We start from the raw sequence: 22,752 nt of genomic DNA, 5'->3' as shown, positions 1-22,752 counted from the left end.
GTTAGCAATCATCCTCATCTTATGTTTCCACTCATATATTGGACTTGGAGTCTCTAATTTCTTCTAGGTTTTCTCATCAAACTTATAGACCTCAATATCAAGCTTGTTATTCTCTGTCTCAAATATTGGGTGATGCTTTGCAAAAAGAAGGTAGCACAAGTACCTTGTGAACCTAAATATCTTCATCTTTCCTATAGTTATACTTTGTTTAATCATTAATCATTATTGTTCATAGATTCAACAATGTGCTGAACAAAATTATATCCTACATCTACCTTCTTAACTAACTAACCTCGACAATGGATATTATAAATCATTTCAAGAACACTGGCCCCCACTTTCTTGTTACTATCCAATCCTAAACAAAATGATAACAAAGAAATGGTATTTCAAATCCATGGCACAAAAATATCATTCTGATAAGGAGGCTTGTGGTCTATGTCTAGTGTAATAGTAACACTAGTAGACAACTTTGATTTTATTAAACCCTTAATATATGAATCTTGAAAAATTGTTTTCAGTTTGTCATAAGCCTACCCTAGTTTATCCAAGTCAATGCACTTTTTAAAGCTTTTTGCTTTAAACCCTAGCCCTAGGTCTAACAAAGTGAAAAATTCACTCTCAATTATAGATAAAATTTCCTCCTGAGTGTTTTGGTTTACAATTGCCTTTATATTTTCATCATATTTCTAAGCACATAGCATTACAATTTAAAGGAAATGGAATACTTCAAGTACATTAAGGTTTGCTAATCCAGTAACCAAAGCAACTAGTTTATTTGTATGTGTATGAATACTGTTGTTATATTTAAAATAATTTCTTCCCTTTTGTGGGTCTTTCCACTTATTAAATAATTAATTTTTAATTCCCATGATTCCCAAATCTCCATGGATAACAGGATCAAAAATATCATTTGTAGCACTTTCTTGAGTTCTATAATGTCTTTCTTTTTCCTTTATGCTTCCACTCATGCTAGAGATTTTTGACTTTTTTTTGCCCATGCCTGCTAGGAACAATGCATAGATTTGAAGATAGCCTAGAAATCATACCAAACTAAATAGGCTAAAGTACTCTAAGCCATACTTAGAATTCGTATTTTCCCCTAAGAAGCTTGAGTCTTCATCAAATCAAAAAATCATAATAAGAGAGATATTACTGAAAAGAAAGATAAATAGAAATAAGAGGGTGTGATCAACTTGCCTAATAACATTTGTGTTCCTTATTCTGAATCACACAAAAGAAGATAGATTGAATAGTCTACTGGGTTTTTTTTAGGATTAAACCACGAATAGAAATAATAATTACATGGAAATATAAACAATATCAAAAAATAATAGATCATACAGAAAAGAACACAAGAGACCAAGATTAACATGGTTCACCCAATTCTTGGGCTACGTCCACCAAATAGCAAGTCCAATATTATTACGATTTAGTGATTACAACCTGATTACAATCTATAATCCCTTACAACTCAATATCATTACAAGAATCAATTTTGCATCACAATAATGAAACAATCCCTAACCCTAAGCCCTTTTATACAAGTAATTTTATGCCATTTTAGGGTAACAACATGTTAGCCATATGTCAGCCATATGTTGATCACAGCCCAAAAAAATTTTCCAAAGAATTTATGAAGCATGTATAGTACTTTCCTAATCAATCACCACAAACTAACAATCTCCCACTTGGAGACTGATCCTATAACAATACCGCTACCACATGGGCCTCCCAATGGATCAAACTACCATAGACTCTACTATTCTTTTATTCATGTTCAATCTAGAAGACAAATCAAAGCTAAAGAGGAGTTCAGGTTCTCCCTTGTTACTACCTTTGTAAACATATCTATTTGATTATCATCTATATGTATCTTGTCCAACTTTAAGTGTTCATCCTCCAAAACTGATTGAATGAAATGGTACCACAACTATATGTGTTTGGCCTTTGAATGCACAGTTGAATTCTTAGCAAGATGAATAGCACTCTGTCTATCAATAAATAAATAATTATCCCTCTAAGGGTGTCCCAATTCTTCCAAGAAGAACTAAAGCCATATCATCTCCTTGGATGCCTCTATAGCAACAACATACTCTCCCTCTATAGTGGATAAAGCATTAACCTTCTATAACCTAGAAACCCAGCTCACAACTACCCCACCAACAATAAATACATAACCTATAGTACTTCACCTAGTATCAATATCCCCTACCAAATCCGAGTCAACATAGCCCTGTAAATCAGTAGTAGAGCCCCCAAAGTATAAACACTTATTAGATGTTCCTCTCAAATATCTGAGAATCCATTTGACTACATTCCAATGCTCAATTGCTAGATGACTCATATACCTACTAGCAACTCTCATTGCATGGGAAACATATGGCCTTCTACATACCATATCATACATCAAGCTTCCTATAGCTAAAGCATATGGTACCTTGGACATCTTATCATCCTCTTCTTATGTCTTGGGACACATCTCCTTAGTCAACTTCAAATGACCAGGTAAAGGTGTGTTGGCAGATTTAGCATTCTCCATAGAGAAATCTTGCAAAACCTTCTCAACATAATCAGCCTAAGATAGTGTCAATTTCTTATTCTCCCTATCTTTGCCAATCTTCATACCAAGGATTTTTTTTTCTACCCCCAAATCATTCGTAGAAAATGCATGTGCTAACTGGCATTTCAACCCCTTAATATGATCTATTATAGACTCAGCTACAAGCATATCATCAAAATATAAACATAAAATAATGTAGCTATCATCATCCAACCTCTTAAAATAAACATATGGTCTGAATGACACCTACGATATCCAAGCTCATGCATAAAACTATCAAATTTTAGATACCATTGTTGACATGCTTGATTCAAGCCATATAAACTTTTCTTCAATTTGCACACTAAGTTCTCCTTACCTTTGACCTCAAATCCCTGTTGTTGAGCCATATATATCTCTTCATCGAAATCACCATGAAGAAAGGATGTTTGAACATCAAGCTGCTCTAAATGCAAATATTCAATAGCCGCAATATTTAAAATGGTATGGATAGAAGTCATCTTAACAATGAGAGAAAATATCTCATCAAAATTAATGCCCTTTTTCTATGCAAATCCTTTTACAACTAACCTAGCTTTAAATTTTTTCTTACCTCCGTCATCTTCTTTCAGCCTATAAACCCACTTATTCTATAAAACCCTTTTACCTACAAGAAATGTGCATAAATCTCATTTCTTAGTTTTTATCAAGGATTCATTTCATATTTCATTTCAGACTCCCATTGAATCTTAGTATCCACCTACACAACTTCGTCATAACTTTTAGGCTCACCAGCATCAATAAGTAAAATAGAATACAAAGAGGGAGAAAATCTTTGTGGAGGTCTAGTTTGCCTTGCTGACTGTCTAACATTCACAAGTGTATGTGGTATTTCTTGTTTCCATTGTTGCACATCATGAGGAATGGTTGGAACATCATCTTTTGGAGTATCATTGAGCACTACATAATCATCTTCTTTCTTTTCATGTTGCAACGATAGATCTTTGTACAACACTTTCTCATTGAATATGACATCTTTGCTTCTTACAATTTTACGATTTTCAAAATCCCAAAGCCTATAACCAAATTCATTAATTCCATATCCAACAAATACACATTTCTTTGACTCAGCTTCCATCTTGATTCTATTTTCAGAATCTATATGAGCAACTACTTCATAACCAAAGGTTTTGAGAAAATAATAACTCACCTTCTTACTAGTCCATGCTTCATCTAGAATACCACAACCCAAAGAAGTAGAATGACTTCTATTAATCAAATATATAGTAGTATTGATAACCTCCACCCACATGTATAAGGGCAACCCAGCATGCAACCTCATGCTCCTTGCATGCTCCATTATAGTCTTGTTCATGCATTCAACCAATCACTTTTCTTGTGGAGTCCTTGGAATAGTTTTCTATCTACAAATACCATTAGTGGAGCAATAATCTTCAATTTTATGACTGCACTACTCACCACCATTATTAGATCTGAGACATTTTAATTTCCTACCAGTCTAAAATAGTATGGATAGAAGTCATCTTAACAACGAGAGAAAATATCTCATTAAAATCAATGCCCTTTTCCTATGCAAATCCTTTTACAACTAACCTGGCTTTAAATTTTTTTTTACCTCCATCATCTCCTTTCAACCTATAAACCCACTTATTCTATAAAGCCCATTTACCTGCAAGCAATGTGCATAAATCCCATTTCTTATTTTTTAGCAAAAAGTTCATTTGATCTTTCATTGTAGACTCCCATTGAATCTTAGTATCCACCTGCACAACTTCATCATAGCATTTAGGTTCACTGGCATCGGTAAGTAAAATAGAATACAAAGAGGGAGAAAATCTTTGTGGAGGTCTAGTTTTCCTTGTTGATTATCTAACATTCACTGGTGTGTGTGGTCTTTTTTGTTGCCATTGTTTCACATCATGAAGAATGGTTGGAACATCATTAAGCACTACATAATCATCTTCTTTCTTCTCATGTTGCTATAATAGATCTTTGTACAATACTTTATCATTGAATATGACACCTCTGCTTCTTACAATTTTATGATTTTCAAAATCCCAAACCCTATAACCAAATTCATTAATACCATATCCAACAAATACACATTTCTTTGACTCAGCTTCCATCTTGGTTCTATTTTCAAAATCTATATGAGCAACTGCTTCATAACCAAAGGTTTTGAGAAAATAATAACTCACCTTCTTACCAGTCCATGCTTCATCTAGAATACCACAACCCAAAGGAGTAGAGTGGCCTCTATTAATCAAATATATAGTGATATTAACAACCTCCACTCACATGTATAGGGAAACCCAGCATGAAACCTCATGCTCCTTGCATGCTCCATTACAATCTTGTTCATGCATTCAGCCAATCCCTTTTCTTGTGGAGTCCTTGGAATAGTTTTCTTTCTATGAATACCATTAGTGGAGCAATAATCTTCAAATTTATGACTGCAATACTCACCACCATTATCAGATCTGAGACATTTTAATTTCCTACCAGTCTCATTTTCAACCAAGCATTTCCATTTCTTAAAAGTTTAAAATACATCATATTTCTATCTAAGGAAATAAACCCATACTCTTCTAGTTGCATCATCAATAAATGTAACATAATAATGAGAGCCACCTAGGGAAGATACCTAAGCTAGTCTCCATACATCAGTATGTCCAAGCTCTAATTTCTCTCTTTTATTATCCTTCCCAGTCTTCACAAAACTCACTCTCTTTTATTTTCCATACACACAACTTTCATAAAAATCCATATTAATACATTTCAAACCTAGTAGAACTTTGTTTGAATGAGCTACTTTCATACCTTTCTCACTCATATGCCCAAGTCTGTTGTGCCAAAGTGTTGTATCAGAATCTACAGTAGCTATTTGTTCTCCCTACTCAATTGCACCAATTGTTCCTGAACATTCATTTTTCTATGAAACAATTAAAGTAGAAGGAACAATATGACCTATACAAAGATATAAGGTGCCTATTTTCACACCTTTTTCTACTACAAGGGAACCTTTTGAAACTTTCCAAATTTTATAATTAAAAGTAACTACACAAACCTCATCACTGAGTTGCCCTGCTAAAATTAAATTCCTACTTAGCCTTGGAACATGTCTTACCTCATGTAGTAGTCAATGATCCCATTTTGCAACTTAATCTTAACTTTTCCCTTTCCAACAATCAAATAGGGTTCATTATACCCCAAATAAAGAAGCCCAAAATCCCCTTGGACATAATCAATGAAATAACTTCTATGAGGTGTAGCATGAAATGAAGTACAAAAATCTAAAAACCATGAATCATCAACACTTTCTAAAGACAGAAGCAAAGCATCCTTTTCGGATTTGTTACTTATCACATTTGCCTCCTTGTCTCCATCTAGTTTATCTCCTTCATTTTTCTTTTGAGTCCAACAATCTTTCTGTTTATGCCCTCGTTTCTCATAATACCAGCAATTGTTCAGTCCTCTTGATTGAGACCTCCTCCCCTTTGACTTTCCTCTTGATTTCCCATGATTTTTAGAATTACTTCCTCTCTCAGTCATTGTGCCTCTACTTTGTGCATTCAAAGCACTTCCTGATGTAGATCCACCTAAGGTTTTCCTACAAGTTTCCTTACTCAAAACAACACCAATCACATCATTATATTTTAGGGTACTAGATCCAGGAAAAAAATTACTCATAGCCATTACCAAGCCATTCCAACTTTCATGCAAAGAACACAAAATCAAGAGAGCTCTAATTTCTTCATCAAAATTGATACCCACAAAAGATAACTGACTAGTAATAGTATTAAACTCATTTAAATTATTTGCAACAGATCCACCTTCTGCCATTTACATATTAAATAAATCCTTCATGAGAAAAACCTTGTTTCAAGTGGAGGCTTTTTCATATAGTTTCGCTAGGGTTTGCATCAACTCTTCCGTCATCTTCACTTTTGTAATATTAAATTCCACTGATGATGCAAGCCATAATCAAATTTTTTGAGTGCATTTATGTCTAAAAGATCCCAGTCATCATTTGACATAGATCCCCAATTCTTGGATTTTCCTTCCAATGGCTTCCATAAATCCTTTTGATAAAGATAGTCTTCCATTTGTATCTTCCATAACTCAAAGTTCTACCCATTAAACCTGTCAACCCTCATCTACCATCACTCCCACTCCATTGTGAGACTTTTCATGCAAAGGACAACTAAAAAACAACCTCACTCTGATACCACTTGTTAGATTTAAACCACAGATAGAAATGACAATTACATGCAAATATAAACAATATCAAAAAATAATAGATCACACAGAAAAGAACACAAGACACCAAGATTAACATGGTTCACCCAATCCCTAGTCTACATCCACCAAACAACAAATCTGATATTATTACGATCTAGTGATTATAACTTGATTACAACATGTTAGCCATATGTCAGTCATACTTCAGCCATGGCCCAAAAAAAAAAATTCCAAGGAATGTATGAAGTATGTACAGTACTTTCCTAATCAATCACTGCAAACTAATATTTTTTGTGCCTGATAGTCAATCCCATAAAAAAATTAAAGAAGGTAGGATTAAATGGTCTAACATTTTTGTGTTCCTAATATTCAATCCCACAAAAAAAATAAAGCAGGAGGATTGAATGCTCTAGCATATTTGTGTTCCTGACAATCAATCCACAAATTTTCATCTTGTCTCAGCATTATACTCCCATGATATAGTACTCCTATATGATGAGAATGGTTTATTTATATGCTAGGATATGTCAAATAATCTAGCAAGTGTGTGTGTCATGCTAGTCAACTAAGAAAACACATGTAGAGAGAGAGAGAGAGAGAGAGAGAGAGAGAGAGAGAGAGAGAGAGAGAGAGAGAGAGAGAGTAGTTAGCCCAGGGTTTGTGTAGGATCATGATGGGCCAAAAAGTGGTGATATGAAAAAAAAAATCACTTTTCATTTAATTTTGATGAAATGAAAGGGGTTTCCTAAATAAATTGTCATCTTTCCATCTATATAATTGTTGTCAAATTATAAGTTCAATGAGTAATTATTACTTATTTTCTACTAAGTCACTTATAAAGTGTTGATTTACATACTAACTTGAAAAAAAAAGAGATAACTTTAAAATGGTATAACGTTCTCAAAATCCAAAAGATATATAACATTCTATGGTTTTCCTACTATGAGAAAAACAAAATTAAATTTTAATCTTATATAATTTTGAATGAGTTAAGGTGGCCCTACATGAGACTTTACTTATTCCAAAAAAATTGTAGCAGATAATTCAAAATGAATTATTTACTTGGAATAAAATTACAAAAAAATATGTACCAGATCTGGGTATGAGTTTGCTTGTTACATCTAGAATATTTTTAAAAATATACCATTTCATTTTGATTAAGGTAGTTAGATATATACCTACTTCTTATTTTTTCTTGGATTTTTTTGTACTTTTGCATTGAAATTGCAAATTTTGACCAATTAAGTTTTTTTTTTATCAGAAAAGGGCTAGTATTTAAGAAACTAAATTCAATTTACTATAGATTCTATTGTTACAATTTTTTTAATATAATTTTCATTACTAGTTCAAGATTTCACATCAAGTTGACTAACATTGATGTCCTGATTTCTCATTGCCACTTAAGGCCATGGTTTGGCCCACCATGATCTTGCGCATACCTCATAGAAATTTGTGTCATGGTTGTATGTGTGTGTGTTTGTGTGTGTGTGTGGCCTCAGTGACTATGTCCCCCAAGAAATGGTAACAGTATTTGGAGAATCTTGTTGGGACTCCATATGGTCCTAGATATTTATCAAGGTTCATCAAAAAGAGAGCTATAGTGACCTATTCTTTTGATATTTTACTCAATAAAGCTTTATTTTGATCATCTATAATTAGTTTAGGGATGTTACTTAGGAAAGAGTTTTGAAAATCTAGAGATGAGCGTTCATTATTGTTCAACATTTTATCATAGAAGGATAGAGCCTCCAATGCAATGTCAATGGCCTTACCGAGGAAAGTATTCTCATTATTTTTTATTTGTAAAATTTTATTATTGGTTGTTCTTATTTTAGTGTTGTTGTGCAAACATTTGATGTTTCTATGTCCTTTCAACTAGGTTTCTCTATATTTTTATTTGATAAAATTTCCTCTTTACCTATAATTTCCTCTAATCTCAATCTAAGTTCTTTTTCTTTGAGATGTAGATGTTCATCCATACCTCATTGCATAACTTATGAATTAACCTTGGCTAAGTCTAATTTTATTTCAGCCATTATTGTGAAGATATTAGCAAGTATAGTTTTATTGCATCAGATAAGGTTTTCTTTAATAATTTTAAGCTTCTAAACACCATTCTTTAAGTAAATTAAGTATAGATTCATCTTTGAACCCATAAATTCAAATTTATATAGGTTTTTGATATGGGTGCTACCTTAATCAAGTGTTTAAAGAATTGGGTAATGATCTAAACCAGAGAAAGGGATGGTTTCAAATTCCAAATGAAAAATATTAGGGGGAATATTTCCTGAAATGAAAAATCTAGATCTAATTTTTCCACAATCTGATCTAAAGCCATGCCTTCTATTGTTCCAAGTAAAAGATTTATCCTTAGATTTAATTTCCAATAGGAAAGATTAGGATTTCCAATTATTAAAGTCCATTGATGTTTGTGATAGTTTTAGTAAACCTCCTTTTTTATGAGGGAGAAGAGATTGCATTGAAGCCTCCTCCTAGTATACAAAGGGTTTAGAAGGTTTCAATATAATTTCTAGTCTCTAATAAAAGATTTATTTTATCCACTATGGGGGTAGGGTCATAGACATTAATTAATGTATTTTGAAAGTTGGATTGCAAAGAATTAATATGACAAGATGTCCAAATTCTCTCACACATTATTGCAGTAATGCATACCATGCTAGGGTTCTAGATGATTTCTAAACCTCTAGAAGCCCCTATAGCTAGAGTTCCAAAGACGTTTCCCATGCCTAACCTTTTTTGAAAAGCATTAAGTGCCTCCTAATTCATTTTAGTTGCTTGAATTACCATAATATTTATTTTATATTGATTTAGACATTAGTGTAATGTCCCCTTTATGGGGTCCATCATGATTATTGTCTTTAAATAATTTCTAATATTCATAATAATCACTTTAGCTATAAAATATTGTGATTATTTATATTTAGGATAAAAAATATATATATGTTATCCAACTTACCTAGACACCGTGGATGAACTCCCTCAAAGTTTATAGGTCCAAGCCCGTTTCACAAAGTTTATGAGGCATTGACTCCCACCCTCTATTTGGAAAGACACACTAGATTGGATTTATACAAACACTTCCTTGATACCATTATATGATTTTGATCATAGATAATATAAATATATACTTTTATTAAATTTGCCCCAATTATTTATAATAAGAAATTACTCTAATACTAAATGATAATTTAATTGCAGTTAAATAGAGTTTAATCCTATATAATTATTAATTTTAGTACGCCGAATATATACCACTCTTAAATCAATATAATATAAATCTTTAATAATAAATATTTGTAAGGCATACTAGATACCTTACTACATTTGATGATTGATCATTATTTTCTTTTATAATAATCTACTCTTTATATTTTATTATTTCCAAATTCAATGGATTGCAGCATGCAATAATCCTCCTCTCTTGTATATAATACCAAATGGAGAAACATAAAACCCACTTCCCATTCGTGGGTTTTAGAAGACACTTTATTATTTCTTTTTTCAATGGTTTATCATTTATATGTTTTTACTTTAAATATTTTTAATTGCTTCTTTATGGATATCAACTTGGGATTGTCTAGTCAACTTGGGTAACTCCATTTAAAACATTTTTGTTACATACTATTCCTTTTAAGATATAATATAAATGAACCATATATATATATATATATACCTTTTATATGAGGTGATATTTATAGTTTAGAAGTAATCTTTATTAGTTTCTGTGGTAGACAGGATATCCGTTTAGTGCCAATTTTTATGTATGACCAGGTCAACCAGCCAATCAAATCAAAGTATTAAATTTCATTCTTCAAAAATATTATAGTTAATAATTAGTTTTAAGTTTTAGTAATTCAAAAAAAAATTTAATTTTCATTGGCCAAAGTAAGGAGAAAAATCTGGAAAAAAATATTAAATTATTATTTTGTGTAGAACTAAAAGGCCTAAATAGTTTTATTTCATTAATATTCTTCGAGAAGTTTCTTGGTCGACTTGGGCATTATTAACCTCCAAAAGTTTCTACGAGCTAAAAGAAGAGAGAGAATACACATATTTCTTACCTACAAGCTTATAGTGAATTTAATAACTTTTAGATGATTATGGGGTTGAATTGATACAAAACCTCTAATGCTCACACTTCCAACCATACCAAAGCATCAAATAAAATTCATGTACTATTGTGGTGATGATCATGAGACAAGAAAAAGTAATTACAAAATCATGGTAACATTTTATAGTATGATTGTGCTTATAGTAACCACCACTTGTAAATCATACCAATTTTATTTGAATGTAGGTCTAGAGCAGCACAGGGCGTGACAAATAGGATTTTTAAGTTTAGGGGAAACTTAGATTTTTACCAAAATGTGAATGAGATATTGTTATTTTTCTTTTGTAGTTTCTTGCCTTACATTTATCAAAAGGGTTGTGAGAAAATTAATTTCTTAGTGTAATAATGAGAGGAATGTGATATCATATTCACATAGTTCTTACATTGTGACACCAACAAACATTCTTTATTGCTAAAAACACAAAGCTATTTGAACCCTTCACTCAAGGCTTGGTGTGATGCGGTCCTAAAAAAATAGAAAAAATATTGCATCTGTCAATATGTTGGACGGTGGTAAAATTAGACATCTCCACAATAGTAACAAATATTACACTGGTACAGGCTAGTAATTTGTAGGAGGAATAATGCATTGGACATTTGTTATGGACACGTGGATAACTAAACAAAGTTAAATTACCTCGATCTCAAGTGAAGGATCTAAAATTCTATATAGGCCATACACATTTTCTAAATTATTTGATGTGTTGAATATTTTAAAATGCCTCATCCATACACAAACAATAGGCTAGGCATCAATTCAATTCAAAACGGTCCCACCTCCCAAATAGATATGACTAGAATGGTATATGATTTAGTCTTAAAACATTGCTTCGTTTGAGATATACATAGAAATTTTTACAATTTACTTTTGTAATATTATATAAATAAATATTTTACAATTTTACAATCATACAATATTATATTGTAATACTATTTTACTTATTAATTGTGGAGAAATATTACTTATAGTAATCAACAATATTTTAGAATTCAAATTATTTTTATTCTTGCTTAATCAAATTTTAGAATATTATACTTTGGATAAACAAAATAATGTTGATTATTTTAAAATATAACAATTCTAAGAAAACATAAATAGGTAATAATTAATTATATATCTTATTTTCATATAATAATTATTAAACTAATAAAAATATTATTTTAAATATTTATTACATTCAATTTTTTAATCTCACTTGATTATTTATTAATCTTTATGTATAATTGATTCAAAGCTATTATTTTTAATAGTCAAGATTTAAATATGGATATGGTGTGCTTCACCAAAAAATAGTAAAAGATTTGCATATAAAATTTAATAATGGTTCATTCTAATTCATGTACTTCTTGAATATTATATCAATTTCTAAATTATTACATTGTGTCACTACAATAGACAAAATTTGTGGTTTAAATGCAACTATGTATGGTTATTTTATGCCGCAAGAATCACTAGAAATCTAGAGTTTTGTGATTTTAGAAAACTAAAATCCTTCCAAGCACACAACTAATCCTTTTCAACTCATACTATTTATCAGTTTAAATACACAGGAACTTTGACACTTGCATCACTTGTTTAATATTGTTCTTTTTGCATGATTCATTTTTATACCATGGTTTTTTTTCTGGTTTTTTTAATTTTCTCCTTGAAGAGTGGTTTATATTGTTGTGAGACCACACATTAATACGTATGATTTATTTTTATACCACATTTTTTTGGTGGTTCTTTTTATTTTCTCCTCCAAAGGTGGTTTATATTGTCTGTGAGACCACACATACATTAATACATAGTGGAAATGTCATCACTTTAAAAGGGCCATGGTGGCTCACATTTTATTTATTTAATGATATAGTCGTGGTCAATTTTTATATAGTTATTTATTAATAAATACTTTTTTTAACATTTAGTTATTATTCATTTATATCTAGTTTATTGGATTTAATATTGAGTAATAATTTTTTTAATTCCTTTGATTAATAATTTTTTATCCTATCCTATCCTCTCAAAATTTTTTATCCTCAAGCAATTATTATTTTCATTTGAAATAATGAGTTCTTAGATCTTATTATACAACTTGCTGAGTTTCCAAGATTGAATTTGACAATATAATCAAGAGTTACATGAAAAAATAATATGTACATTTTGTGAGTGATTCAACCTTGTACAATTAATTCATCCATGATATATGAAAGATAGTCAATGTAGGTGTAATAACCAAATTATTCCAAGCAGAATTTAGTTTGATATGTTTGATCTTCATAGTTTCAATATATGTTTGTGGATCATTTCAATTTAGCATATTGGGCTTTAATCATTTTTATTCTTGTATGACCTCTTAGAGGATGGAAATATCATTATCATAGGGTGCTAGATACTCATCTACAAGTAGGTTCTAGCAACATATTGGGATTGCACATTTGTACCCATCTTGGACTCTTTCCTCAGGGCTTTTGGAATCATTTTCTTACCCATCTTGGACTCTTTCCTTGGGGAATTCGAAACCATGTCCTCACCCATCTTAGAATTTTTCCTCGAGGCATTGGAACCCATGTCCTTACCTATCTTGGAATCTACCTAACTTGTGAGGATTTGTCTCCCTTCTTAACAATAAATTACTTTATTAATGAGTTTATATTCATCATTTATGTAATCATGTCTCTAAATTTTCACCTATATTAATAGTTTGATATTTTCATTGATTGAATTATTTATAATTTTATTCACCCTACACAATGGAAGGATTATGCTCTAATACCATTGCAATTTCCCCTTTATGGGTCAATCATGATTATTGTCTTTAAATAATTTTTAATATTCATAATAATCACTATAGTTATCAAATAATGCAATTATTTGTATTTAGGATAAAAACATATAATAATGTTATCCGAGTTTCCTAAACACCATCAATGGACTCCCTCAAAGTTTATAGGTCCAATCTCATTTCACAAATATTTATCGGACGTTGACTCCCACCCTCTATAGAGAAAGACCCACTAGATTGGATTTATACAAGCTCTTCCTTGATAACATTATACGATTCTGGTCATAGATAATAATAATATTTACCTTTTAAAAAGTTTTCACTATTATTAATAACAAAAAATTACTCTAATACTAAATGATAATTTGATTATAGTTACATAGAGTTTAATCCTATATAATTATTAATTTGAGCAATATTGAGGACCCTAACATTCCATGTAATGACCTTCATTTTCCCTTTAGAAAGAATTTCCCCATCCCTAAATTAAATAGATTGGTTAATTTAGTTTGGCCTTTGGCCTCCGCATCTTAAGCTCTTAGTTCATTTAAGGATTTTCTACCTCTCTTTTTCGGAATCCTTACCAAGTTAGGAGAGGTTCAAGTTTCATGGGATTGTCCTAATCCTCTAAGATTAATTGATTCTTCCATCCTTATTAGATAATCTCCAAGGTCTTCATGAGTATATGCATCTCCTCCAAGAGCCGAGAGTCTACCAATATTTTAAAAAAATCAACAATAAGACCCTCCTTAATAGAGTCCTTAGTAAATGTGTTTATTAGTTGTTCTATTAGTTTCTCATTTACAACCTATTTTTCTTTCTCACACATCTTGTGGCTGGAACATCTAATATTGCTTTGAGATAAAGAAACCCATGTTGTTGAGGGTGAGGGAGAGGATGATTTATGGGGAGAAAAATTATTCTCTTTTTTTTTAACCTGAGGGGAGGGAAGGGTTGCTATCCTATATCTAGAAAAAACCTCATAATCTCTTAGAGCATGATTGAATGTAGGAGAGAGAGTATTAATAGCTTAGATGGTGGCTCTGGCTTGACATAAGTCGTAGAGCAAGGAGTTGTGCCCCAAACTTCCACTAACCCCTTATCTCCCACAATTTCCCCTTCATTAGAAATAGGTTCTAGAGGGAAGCCCTAAACACTGTCGGTGGGAGGAGAAGTAAACCCTCCACTCATGTGATTAAAGGAGATGTCAAGAACAGGGTTGGTTAAGAGAACCTTGGATGAGTTTAGATTTTTAAAATCTTTAGATTTATGAAATTTCTTAAATGGTGGTGGTTTCCAAATGATCATGTCCAATATGTTCCCATTGAAAATTTCTAGTTCTAGATTATACAAAGATTTTTTTGTAATTAACCTTATTTGATTAAATTTTATTGTTCAAAATAGGCAAGAGCCTACAACACAATGGTAACTTGTGAACCTCTTATGTGGGAGGTATTGAGTTTGAATTCTCTTAACATATAGAAATAATTAATTACAATAAATAACAATAATTAATCTAGGCTTTGGTCGTTTACCGATCAAAAAAAATTATTGTTAAAAATTCTCCTTCAATTAGCATTAAAAACAATAATTGAGGAAACAAAATAATTTTTCAAGCCTTTGAAAAATCCCCAATGAGTTTCCTATACGACTAATAATGTTTCTCTATGATAATTCTACCACGATATCTCTAAAGAGTACCCATTTCAAAATATTAACATTACTAAATGAATATAGATCAAAATTAGGCCATCTTATGAATTTTAAATGTTACCCTTTCAAAAAGATTGGATCTCCATGTAGCAATTTTTTCCTCAAATCTAAAAATTCTTACCTAGTCAACATATGAGGTTTCCTGTCAATCCTATACTAGGTTTCCAAAATGATCATCACCACTCCATTTGCCAAAAAATTCATTTTCTTCACAATGTTCTTATAACCCATTAGTGTAAATATCATTGGTAATAAAGATTTGTGGAACCCTAGGATAATTTAATCGATTCCCTTCTACGGTCAATGAGGATTGAGTATTTCTTATAGGGTTTTTCCCCAAGCTAGGATTTCTTGAAACAAGGGAAGTCGAGGGGGATCCCCTAATCTATTTGCCTAATGGAACCACATTTTCCCTAGAAGCCTTTCTCAAAGAGCCATGGGAAGCATGTTGTGAAGTGGAGCCTAATCAGACTTAGAGGTTAATATTTTCTCACTTAGTTTGGCATAGTTCCCCCCACCCCCCCCCGCATCCCCCCCAAGATTATTACTATGACATCAAGGGGTAGCGCCCCTTGCGAGGTCTTGGGGTCAACAGGCAATGGCCCCACAAGGGTTTGGGGGGGGGGGAGCACCGCCGAAGCCAAAAATGACCTTATTATTGTAAAAGGAATAAGCTACTATTTTTCCATTCGACAACTTATTCTAGCCCTATTTGTTTAAGTGGCAAAAGCTTGTATAAAATGACCTAGGGCTAGGGATTTCATAATGTATATATGATGAGATTGTAGCTTCTTGCAGTGATATTGAGTTGTAAGGAACTGCAGATTGTAATCACTAGATAATAATAATATTGGACTTGTTGTTGGTAGATGTAGTTCAGAGATTGGGTGAACCATGTTAAACCTGTGTCTTGTGTTCTCTTCTATGTAATTTATTATTTTCTGATATTGGTTATATTTGCATGTAATTATTATTTATGTCCATGATTAATCATAACAAAGCACCCATATTCAATCATTCCTATACATGGTATTGGAGATTGCAAAATCGCCCAATTTGGCATGATCCCCATCAATTCTTCTTCTCTTATTTCCATGTTCCACTGGAGCACTGCTCGAAGTTCCAGAGTAAGAATACAACGTTCCTTTCCTCTTCATTGAAGCTAGATGATCACCCATCAAAGCAACAAATGGATTCAGAGTTGGAATTGACTGTCAAGGAAGGGTATAAAAAATACTAGAATCGGCAGATGGAAAGTAACTATTTGAAGGAGTTGAAGGGGAAGCAACCACTCTAGCAAACAGTTACCAATGTTGCAAACACAAAGCAGACTAAGCTCACTTGCAAGCCATCATAATTAAATATAGATTAAATATAGCAGTATAGAATATTTTACTTTATTATTACAATTATTTATAATGTTAAAATTTAATAATTATAAATTTAATGAATATCATAAAAATTAATATAAAATATTTATTAAAATATTTACAAAATAAAGGCACATTTAAAACATTTAAACATTTGTTAAGAAAACGAAAATGTGTCCTACCCATATGCTAAAATACTTAATACGATGATCTTTAATAATTTTTAATTTTTTGATAATTAAGATATATATTTAAAATTAATATACCTCTTAAATTCTACCATCTTTTTCTATCAATAGAAACTTTTGAAATGTATAATGACTTAAATGTCCCACAGATTTATTCCCTCCTCATTTCAAACGCCCCCTCCCATTTTAGCTTACATAAATAAAATGAAAATATTGGTCTACAATAAAATTTCTATGCAATTAACCGGAGGTGTATAAAAATACCGTGCTTTCTCCTTATAAATTAGAGTCATTGGGCTTACATATTTGGCTGAACGGGGTCTTTGAGCTTTTGAAAATGGCGGAAAAGATGGAGCATCTACCACCATTATCATCATCATCATCTCCATGTGCGTCATGTAAGCTGCTGAGAAGAAAATGCACAGAAAGCTGCGTGCTGGCTCCATTCTTTCCTCGAAATGAGACACAGCGATATGTAGAGGCTCACAGAGTATTTGGAGCGAGTAATATGATCAAAATGCTCGATGGAGTTCCACTGGAGATGAGAGCAGATGCGGTGAACAGCATGGTCTATGAAGCCAATGCGAGGCACAGAGATCCCATCTATGGCTCTGCTGGGATCGTGTGGAACCTCCACCAACAGATCACCCAGTTGCAGGCAGAAAAGGCCATTCTGCAAGCACAACTCAATGAGGCTCTCTCATTGATTGCCAATCTAAACAACAATAACAGCAACAAGAATATGACATTTTGTACTGAAACCAGAGGTCCATTATGAATAATAATATGTCACATTCTACACAAGTGCTAATCATCTTTGTTATTGATCTCAGTTTTATAATATGCATCCATCTATCATTCTTGTAGATTATGATGCTAATCATTTTATTATTATGTTTTTATTGTTATCTTAAATGTTTTGAGTGTATATTATTTATTATTTATCTATTATTATTGTTTAGATTAATTGTTATTATGTGTTAATTTCTAATAGATTTGAACTTATGATTATTCAAATGAGAAATTCACAATTTATCATTATGTTATAGACTTTTAACACATCATGATGCATTTGATAAATAAGATTATAAAGTTATAGATTCTTACCTTAGATCATGATGCATTTGATAAATGAGATTATAGCGAATATATTTATTTGTCAGATCTATCTTCTCTTCTCTTATGTAATGTGGTTGGAATTCTTTAAAAGATGTTTTATAAATAGATTCGGTGGAATGCATACTCTGCATAAATCTCATTTTGTTTTTCTGTACAAATTCCATGAGGTTTTCGTATTCTTCTGGCTGTGTGGATTTCTTTTCTTTTTTTCCTATACCCATCTGTTGAACTGTTCTATTTTACATTTGATAGGAGATTGTACTGAATTTTGAACATATTTGTTTGTTTTGTTAGGCTTTCATATATTTTCTGCTGTAAAATATTTTGGAGGTTTTTAAATAACTGACACACATTTAATAAGATTCTTGATTTTACTGATAAAATTTATCAGTTTGATTATGTGGTGATTGAGTCAACTTTGAAGATGTCACATTTCACGCTTGCATGATTATACTATATTTCAGGATATGATATTCATGATCTGAATGATCATGTGGATATTGACTCATTGTTGTTGGAGTGTTTGAGTGATTGGAGGATTCGACATGACAAGTGTGGTCAAGGTAGAGAGGGTTAGCCTCTTGGAAGGGGATGATGGGATAGTCTTTTGTAGCCCAGACACCACTCAGGAACTTACATGTTGATTTAATGTTATTTGTGTTTTACCCCATAATCTCTTTATGAATAAATTAATGATGGTATTAAAGTTTAAGTTGAAGAATAAAATTTGCAAGAAGAAAAGGTATTCATAATTGTTAATATTAGCATTCAAATTTAATACTTTGTTAACAAAACATATATAATTACATCTAAATAAATAATAGTTATGATTTTGCAATGTGAGTAGATTATTAAATTGTTATATTTTTCCAAAAAGAAAGGGTGATATGGCACTAAAACAAGGAGGAAGTTGTGCGGATGAGGATTGGGATCAGTTATGGTTTTGGGTTTCTTCAAAAACTGTCTTGACTCTGGCAAAGAGGCATCGGAGGTGGTTGAAAATTGGAGGGCAAGAGCACATCTAATAGAGAAGATTGGTGTTACAGCGATGTACAGGTTCCTCTTTTATATGTATTTCCAAATGCATTACAAGAATTGAAGTTGTGATATGAATGTACTGTGCGAAGTTATTTTTTTTCCCAAGAATGTGCCATACAACTTATAGGATTCGTCGCTACACTAGTCTTCTTTCAAATGCATAGTTTGTAAAGGATACAAACGCCTATAGAATCAATATGCAAACAAATTTAGCTCACCCTGCAAAGTTTAATTGAAATGGAAAATTAGAAACCTCAAAAAATGTTTGAACTGAGCAATTCTTTTACCACCCAATTTGCGTCTGAATTGATGACAATGAATGAAGGGATTAATGATTATAGCATTGTTCTTTTATATGTGTCGTTGTCTACTTTGTTTGATTACTAAAAATTTACTCGTTCAATTTAGGGATAACTTTAAGAAACCTCCTTTTTGAAAAATATATAAATTCGTGACCAATCCAACATTAGTTTATTAGTTTTGGAGGAGGAATTAATTTTTATTAGCAAATTTTTTTTGAAAATTTGAATGTTAATCGAGGTGATTTTGTCCTTTTGAAAAAAAAATACATATTTTATGTGGCGATTTTTCTCATTTATTGGAAAAATATATATATTGCATTACACGATTTTTTCCGTTTATTGGAAAATATATATTTGATTAAGTGATTTTTCTGGTTTGTTGGAAAAAATATATGTTTGATTAGGCAATTTTTCTCATCTATTGAAAATATATATAATGCATTGGTGAATGTGCTAGTAAATGATGTGATTACAGAATGAATCAATGACTAGAAATTAATTATATGTTGTGATATTAATGTCAGGATTTAACTGTGTGATTTTGAGTCAAACTCACTCACCCATGTTTCATGAGTAGTGATTCAACATGAATCCATCTCATGAGAATAAATGGAACACTTAGCACTCATTGATTCTAGGTGATGCTCACAAGGGTGAAGCACCGGTACTTCCCAGGAGGTCACCCATCCTAGTACTACTCCAACCTGAGTATGCTTAACTACGAAGTTTCCTCCATGGTTAAACCCAAAGCTTGCAACCCCATTAGATGAACAAAGATCAACAACTTTAGATGTTTTTCGGGCTGAATTCAGCAACAGTTAGATAGCTTTTCTAAATGCCCTAGAAAGAAGACGTGACAAACATGATCAAGTGTGAAATCACTATGCTTATAGTAGCACCATTTAATCAACTTAGATCAACGACTAGAGATGATTTTCAGTCAAATCTAGGGAATGCACAACCACTTCTTATAAATGCAACCTAAAAATAGACACATGTCATCTCTAGTCTCGAATAACTAATACATATGTTATATAAAAACTTTATGCTATGAATGCTCAATTATTCATATTGTAATGACTTTTAATTTTAATTAAAATTTTAAGTATGCTATATAAATTAGAATAATTTAACTATACTTTATTAGGTCCTTAGTTATTTTTTAATAATCATCAAAAGCATAAAATAAGATAATTATTGTGTTAGTGTGAATGGTTTAGTTTGAAAATCAATGCACAAATATTGAAATTCAATGCACAAATACATAGATTCCTATTTCTATTTTCTTTTTTATGAATATCTTCTTATTATTCAATCACAAAATAATTTGAAAAAGTAGAACCCAAATAAGTTAAGTTGTTTGTTAAAATAAAATATAAAACATATATATTCAATTTATTTTTAATTAGTAATTTTTATCTTTAACAAGTGTTTTAATAGAATTTTGTTATTATTATAATATAATAACAATTAATTTTATAATTATAATTTAATATGATGATGCAAGTGTTAATATAATAAAGGGGATGCCCCTACTACACTTGGATGAGCAAGGATCAACAACTCATGATGTTTTTCAGGCCAATTTGGATAGCACTCAACTCATTTTCCCAAATCACCCTAGAGAAAAGACTTGTGGCATACATGTAATACCAGTGACTATTCACTATTCATTTTGACATGGATGGTTGAGCCATGGTTAATATAATAGTTGAGCCATGGTCAATATTTTGACATGGATGGTTGAGCCATGGTCAATATAATAGTGACACACATGGCAAGGGATCAAGATGACCATTGTTCAATCAACTTAGATTAATGACTCCAAATAAATTTTGGTCCAATTTCGGAAAAAGTTGACTTATATTCTCATATTCCCTAGAAATAGGACATGTGTCATGCTTGACGTAACATCTATTGAGGTGTCAACATCCTTTACACACCATTTGATCAACAAAGATTGAATGACCCTAGTCGTATTTCAGGCAAATTTCAACAAGAGTAGTCTTTCTTTCTCAAATGTGGTAGAAGGAAGACATGTACCATACACATATTGGGTAAGAAATAAAATACATGGCATTTATGTAGACCATGCTCTAGTAATGAGACATTTAAAGATTGATGGCTACCACTATTGGAACATCAAAGATCGACAGCTCAAAATTTATTTCAGGCTGATTTTGGCTATCATTTTTTTATCAAAATTTCCCTAGAAAAAAGTCTCAAGAAAGAAGTGGAGTCATTGAATCTTCATAAAATAGAAATAATTACTACAGTTAATCCTAAATTATACTGTAACATCGTATGTTTATGATTTTATAAATAATTATAATATCAGTTATCCACTATACAATGTATGTTAGAATTAATATCAAATACATGCTCGACTCTATCAATTTTACAATTTGTGAAATTTGTTTTTGTATAGACCATAAGGTTTAGTTTTCAATATTCAATCTTGGATCTTTGCACAAACTACAAATCCAATATTCAATAAAATCATTGGATCATTAGAAAGGGGTTATAGATAATAATTTGCAAGTTGCAACACAAACCTAGTCTTCCTAGATAACTCATAGTGTCATAGAAAATAGTTATCAATTAGAGTTTCAAATTTCTAGAAAAGATCCTGGGACCTAAACATATTTTTAATAGACAATTTAGTAACTAGTATTGGTTGTAGAATTCAAGGTTTAATTTTAAATTTATCGTGCATTGTAAGCCTAAATTATTTACTTTCTCGCAGTTGGGTAACTTACAAAGCTAAATATTAGAGATACAATTCAGGGTTTAAATTTTAATCATATCTATAAATTGTAATTTATGTCTATGTATAGTTCTATAAATTTTTCAACAATGAAGAAAACATACAAAAGGAGTGGCATTGGCAGTGGAATTCCAACCCAAAATAAAATACAAGGGATCAAGAAACTATATTTTGACATGCACAAACTTGTTGAATGTCAAGTTTTACTGATGAGTTCCATGATATTTTAGATCTTGATACCTATGGAAGGATTATTAAGGAAATCAGATATACAATTGAAGATAAGTGGAATGATCAACAAAAGGAGTCAAAATATATTAAATCAAACAACATGATAGGGTGCATTATAAAGAAAATTGCAACGTGGACTAGGGGAATTGCCCACTTGGGGTTCCCTCAAGTATTCCCTTGTCCAAAATTTGTAACAGTTTGTGTTGTAAACTATGATGAAAATAGAAAAGAAAATGTGAATCAAAATATAGAGGAGGTAATTTTGTTGATCATGTAGAGTGAATTTGGTAGAATATCCAGACTTAGGATTTGAAGAACAAAA

At 31.4% G+C, this 22,752-nt stretch overlaps 1 pseudogene; it reads left to right on the top strand.

Annotated features, from left to right (window-relative positions):
* The first annotated feature begins 17,310 nt into the window (after positions 1-17,310).
* LOC149566410 (LOB domain-containing protein 4 pseudogene) lies at positions 17,311-17,751 on the top strand (annotated as a pseudogene).
* Positions 17,752-22,752: the final 5,001 nt, after the last annotated feature.

The sequence above is a fragment of the Cupressus sempervirens genome, chromosome 3, assembly GCF_028749045.1.
Source record: "Cupressus sempervirens isolate cs-2001-9-10 chromosome 3, ASM2874904v1, whole genome shotgun sequence".
Taxonomy (NCBI): domain Eukaryota; kingdom Viridiplantae; phylum Streptophyta; class Pinopsida; order Cupressales; family Cupressaceae; genus Cupressus; species Cupressus sempervirens.
This window is presented reverse-complemented; position numbering and strand designations above follow the sequence as displayed.